The sequence below is a fragment of the Triturus cristatus genome, chromosome 4_1 (genome assembly GCF_964204655.1).
Source record: "Triturus cristatus chromosome 4_1, aTriCri1.1, whole genome shotgun sequence".
NCBI classification, from domain to species: Eukaryota; Metazoa; Chordata; class Amphibia; order Caudata; family Salamandridae; genus Triturus; species Triturus cristatus.
This window is the reverse complement of record NC_140585.1, coordinates 348,545,886-348,551,885: the sequence shown is the minus strand read 5'-3', so window position 1 is coordinate 348,551,885 and position 6,000 is coordinate 348,545,886. Positions and strand designations below refer to the sequence as shown.

The following is a 6,000-nucleotide window of genomic DNA, read 5'->3' as shown; positions in this document are numbered from 1 at the left end:
CCTAACGAACAACAGATTGGTAAGATCCATTTCCTCTGGTGACCAATATACACATGGCAAAAGAAAAGCAGGTGTGCCACAGTTTCAGACATTTTAACATAATGGGCAGCATCGTTTTGAGGATGGCATTTGTCCCATCTTAGGCAGAACCTCTTGAATGGCAAGACTTCATACCTACATTTTGCATACAGCTGCTCAGATCAATGGCATGAGATGTTCTCTAAAAATGGCTCAAAGAAAGGTGTGCTCTTGTGGTCTAAAAATCTATTTTTGATGGTCCCATTTTTATATTTATGCAGCTCATTTTCCCAGGAAAAGTGGTAAAATCTTTCTTTAAGAGCAGAATTTGTAATAGTTGGGTACTAGCAGCTCTATGGGATAGACCAGCTGGTCTACTCCACCGAGCGGCTAGTCCCAAACTATATAATGTCTTTTTTACATATGCTAGTCATGGAATGATGAGATCGTTTTTACAATGTAACATTTCTTCCAACACAGACCTATATGGGCCAAGTTCCTCTGTGAGTGGCAACCTCTGTGAATATAAAAGAGGTCTCAATTTTACAATGTGTTCAATAGGACTATGACCAAAATCAATGTACATCAGCAGGAGAGGAGCACTCTGCGGCAAGTTCACTAGAGTCCTTAAAAATGTGTTTTCTGCTGTGGCTAGCTTTATAGTTTTCTCAAGCCCCCCACAGCTCTACCCTATATGGTGCAGAGCGTAGAGCTTTGATTCTATAGATTTCCATGGCTGGGGAAAAAGTTTGAATGTTAGATTTTTTATTCAGTTTGAATGTTAGTTCTTTTATACATTTTCAAAATAGCGGATGACTGGTGTTGAAATTTTTGGGTGCTCTTCTCAATCTAGGATTACCACTATATGTTGCTAGTCAATCTTACACCCAGAAATTAACAATTTGTGACCCGCTCTAGCCTTTCATCCTCAGTCTTTAGGCTGACCTTGTAGGATTTGTAGGGTTAAGCAACATATAGTATGTTTTGGCAAAAGTTGAAAGAGCAAGGAATAGAAATTTGCCTAGCTACGTAACGGTAAGTTTCAATTCTATTAAGGACACGGAGGCGAGTTTTATGCTTATTCTCTCTTAGCTTTATTCCTTAACAAACTTCATAGCAGCCAAAAGAGAACATTTTGAGACAAAAAACAACAACTCTCATGAACCATAGGGAGATTCCATATGATAGTCCTTTCACAGTGTCCAGTAACACCACATAGTCCTTCCATTATGCCAACTCCTCCTCTTTCTTCGAACAAAGTACACCAAGATTATCATCACTGGTCCTGTTTCCAACCGTCATTTCCTAGCAAAAAATAAAACAGCGTAAGGCACCGAAAAGAACTCGCTGTACCAATATCAACAGTTTATCTCCAACAAACGACAATTGAAACCTCATGAACGATTTACTTACCACCATACGGAGAGGGTGTGCACTGACAGTGCATCAGGTGGGATAATCCTCGCCTCCGTGCCCTTAATAGAATTTCAACTTACCGTTACGTAGCTAGGCGAATTTCTATTTTATGTCAGGAACGGAGGCTTCGGATTATGCTAGTTTAAAGCTTACTTACCACCATCTGAGCGACCTCCACTATTGGTTTGAAATAAAACCTCTTGAAGGTCGAGTCTGAGGACCAATCCGCCGCCCGCATCAAGTCCTCCAGACGAGCCCCCAAAGAAAAAGCCTTCGAGGCCATGGCCCTGCATGCAGAGTGGGCTCCAAAATGCTTCGTGTCAATGCCTGCCTCCTGCATGACCCAACGCAGCCACCTGGCTATAGTGGGGGAAGAGACCGCCTTGTGAGGCTTCTTTATGGCAATAAGTAATTGACATTCACCCGTAGGACGGAACTCTTGAGTCGTCTTCATATGCCTTGAGGCAACGCACAACACACAACTTGGGGGCGTCTGGAGACGCCGGATAAGAGACCGTGCGGGAGAGTGACTCGGTGCGACGCCCTACCGTGAAGGTAACCCCATCCGGGGAAAAAACTCTTGCAGAAATGTCTAAAGCTCTGACATCCCAAACTCTCCTCCAGGAGTACAGACACAACAGCATAGCTAGCTTGGCTGAGAGTTCTTTAAATGAAAGATACTTATTCGGTTGCCAGGAAAGATACAAATTGAAGACCAGATTGAAATCCTATAAGGCAGAATAACGCGGCTCGGGGGCAAAGAGAGGCAAATACCTCACTGCAGTCTGCAGAGGAAAGGGAGTTCCCCCACGGGAGCCCCATCTACCGGGGCATGACCTGCTCAAATCGCTGATCTCATGGCTTTAATTGAACAGTACGCCAAACCTTCAGTAACCATATCTGCCAAGGAATTCAAAACCGGAGCGACATCTGCTGCCACGGGATCCTAGTGCCTCCAAAGACACCAACGAACCCATCTTGCCCAAGCGGACCAGTAGCGTTTAGTGGTACTGTCAGCCCACGCCTTGGCCAAAAGGTGCTCAGCTGGTCGCGATAGGCCTGGGAGCAACCAGCGTTGCCTCAAAGTCGCCAGGCCGTCAACTGCAGGAAACCCTGAGCCGTGAGGTGATGCGGCATCCGATCCGGGTTTAGAAGAAGATGAGGAAACCGGGGAAGTCGTATTGGAAAATCCCAAGAAAGTTCCAGTAGAACCGGAAACCAGACTTGAGATCTCCAAAACAGAGTCACCATCACCACCTCTGCCTCATGACGACGGATCTGTGCCACTGCATTCGTGATCATTGAGAACGGAGGGAAAGCATAACCGTTCTCCAGACTCCAATCCTGGAGGAAAGCGTCCGTGGCCACGGCCAGTGGATCCGGCCTCCAGCTGAAGAAGTGTGGTGGTTGAGACACGACGCAAAGAGGTCCGTCGCAAAAGGGGACCAGAGGCCCGCGAGCTATTGGAAGACTTGCGGATCTAACTTTCAGAGGCTGGAATCGTGCAGGTGTCTCGAGTGCCAATCCGCAACCTGGTTGGTCTGGCCCAGGATATACTCTGCTGTCACTGAAACCTGATTGGCCAGGCAAAAATCCCAGAAATCCTTTGCCAGATTCGCTAGAGCTCGGGATGGGGAACCTCCCAGGTGGTTGACATAATGGACCGCGGACATGTTGTCCATCTTGAGAAGCACACAAGACTGAACCTTGTCCTTGGTCCAAAAGCGGACAACGAATGACCCTGCTAGGAGTTCCAGGCAATTTATATGCAGGGCTTGCTCGTCTAATGACAAAACTCCGCCGGTGGAGAATTCCCCATACCGAGCGCCCCAGCCTGATCTGCTGGCATCCGACCCTATGATGAGGTCTGGGAAGTAGCCGAAAATCGCCCGCCCGTTCCAAGCCGCCATATGATTTAGCCACCATGCTATTTCCTCCCTCGCGTCCAAAGTAACAGACTGCCTGGGCATAAGACTGCCCTTGACGCAAATGATACGCCTTTAGGTGCTGCAGCGCCCGATAATGCAGGCAGCCCGGGAAGATTGCCTGGATGTAGGAGGAAAGGAGCCCCCCCAGCTGGGCAATCTGCCTGAGAAACGTGCGAGAAATGGCCATAGTCTGACTTAACTCATGGCGGATTTTGGCCACCTTCCGGGACGGAAGGCTCAACGATACCTGGACTGAATCCACCACGAAGCCCAGAAAAAACACTTTCTGAGAGGGAGTGAGGACTGACTTTGACTCGTTGATGACAAAACCCAGTCCCTGTAAAAGGTCACTGTCTGGTGGAGCTGGGAGCTCAAGATTCTGGGACACTGAGCCATGAGGAGAATGTCGTCTAAGTGAACGATCATTCGAATGCCCTGTCCCCGGAGGAATTCCACCGCCGGGTGGAGCACCTTCGTAAAGCACCATGGTGCTGAGGACAGACCAAACAGAAGGGAGGTGAATTCGTAGACCAAAGACCTCCAACGAAACTGCAGAAACTGCCAATGGGGAGGATGTATTGGGACCACCAGATAAGCGTCTTTCAAATCTAGGCGAACCATCCAGTCCGACGGTAGAAGAACGTTCCGAAGGAGATGAATCCTCTCCATTTTTAAGTGGCGGTAAACCACCCATCCATTAAAATCGCAAAGATTGATGACTGGACGCCACCCCCTTCTTATTTGTCCACAAGAAATATGTTGCTCAGGAACCCGTCGCGATGCAGAACTGACCGGCAGATGGCACCTTTGTGCAAAAGCGCAGCGACCTCCCCGTCGATCAGTTCTGCGTCACGAGCTGTGAAGCAAATAGGACGAGGGTAGACCTCTTGCCAAGGCTGGTTGCAAAACTCGATATGGAAACCTTGCAAGGTTTGAAGAACCCAGGCGTCCGAGGTTATGGCCCACCAAGCATCCAGGAAGTCTACCAATCGACCCCCAATGTGGACCGAAGAAGACAGTATAATGCTTACCGGCTGAATTTCCGCCTCCAGAGTTATTCTTGAAGCCTCCTCGGCCCCTGAAACGATGACCCCGAGTGGGGTTGAAGTTGTTGTAGTTGGCGCCGGTGGTATTGTACTGACCGCACCTGGAGCCTTGTCCTTTGGGAGGATTCTTCTGGAAAACCCACTAGTTAAACACTTGCTTAATATTTGATTGCGCCTTATCCAGTGAGGTAAAGGTCGCTACAAATTTGCTGAGCTCCTTAACAAAAGGATCTCCAAAAAGACCTCCTTGGGCCACTGCTCCCGCCTCCGAGGAGGCCAAGTCCCCAAGCTTCGGATCAAGCTTGATCAACAAAGAGCGGCGATGCTCCGTTGACAGCGCGCAATTAGCGTTGCCTATGAAAATTATGGCCCAGTTAGAAAGCACCTCGGGGGAAATAACGGATCCAAACACATTGGCCTCTTCAGCCGTATCTAAAATCTTCGTCATAGGCCCAGTGGCGTCAAGAAGATAATCTTGACAAGAACGTCATGATCTATCGATACCTTTGCGTGGGTCCTTTATATATTGAGCCAAAAACATGGCCATCTTAGAGTCCAGCCCTCTAAGGTGGGCCTCGGGTACTCCGCTATGAGGCAGTCCCTGGCCTCCTTCTCAAGAGGCTTGCGGAGTCGACCCGCAACAAACTTAGAGTTAAAGTCTGTGATGATTTGTGTGTACCCCTTCAGATCAGGTGCAACCAACTCTGTGCTTTCGAATCCAACGGCACGTGGCTGTGAGGCGTTAATGACCACTGCCTCTGGCCTACACTGCGGTCAGCAGGGCTCACAATTCAGATCGAGTGGTGATTGTTTAATTACAGAATCAAGTAGGCAACTAACTACAACGTCTATTGAAATATACACAATAGCCTTTTAGTATACTTGCTTGAAGAACTTTTTGTAGATGACTTATAGGTCTAGTACAATGACCAAATTCTTCTTAGTAGTGGTAAAGAACACTGAAGAACAGTCTACACAGTGGACAGTAGAGATCGCAATTTGAATTGTGTTGATTTATTTATTGCAGAGTTTTTTGTAATGTATGTTGTTGTATTTTGTGAAGAGGAAGTGAGAAAAAGTATTCATGGATGACTGTGCTCACTACTGCCTTCAATTTACACTGCAGACAGCAGTGTTCACAATTCAGATCGAGTCGCTATTGTAGATGACGCAGTCCTGCGGGCAAAAGACATTGCTCCAGTGTGCTCTGTCCGCACCACGCATACTCATCATCACAGGGTCCGCACACGGTTTTTGTTGCTTCGCGTATGGCAAACAGGACAGCTCAAGTCAACGCCACGTGGCTGTGGGCCCTTGCTGACCGCTCTCTGGCCTACAATGCAGACAGCAGTGTTTACAATTCAGATCGAGTCGCTATTGCAGATGAGGCCGTCCTGAATATATCACTGGCTTGGTTCCGCCAAAGAGCGACGCACCACCACAAGAGCGCCATCATTTCCCGACCCTGAACCAACTCTGTAGCCTGTGAAAACGTAAAGGGAAATGCGGTGCCGCCGAAGACCGTCTTCTGTATTGGACCTGAGTCAGGCTTGAAAATGGGGCTTGACACGGGGAAACTGATTGCTGAAAGA

General features: G+C 48.1%; 1 long non-coding RNA gene across 1 annotated transcript in view; it reads right to left on the bottom strand.

The window, feature by feature from the left end:
• Positions 1 to 1,094: 1,094 nt before the first annotated feature.
• Positions 1,095 to 6,000, bottom strand: part of LOC146854927 (uncharacterized) — a 184,387-nt gene continuing 179,481 nt past the window's right edge. The window contains exon 6 of the long non-coding RNA XR_014981249.1: positions 1,095 to 1,323. This is a non-coding gene — a long non-coding RNA (uncharacterized LOC146854927). The remainder of the gene's footprint in view (positions 1,324 to 6,000) is intronic.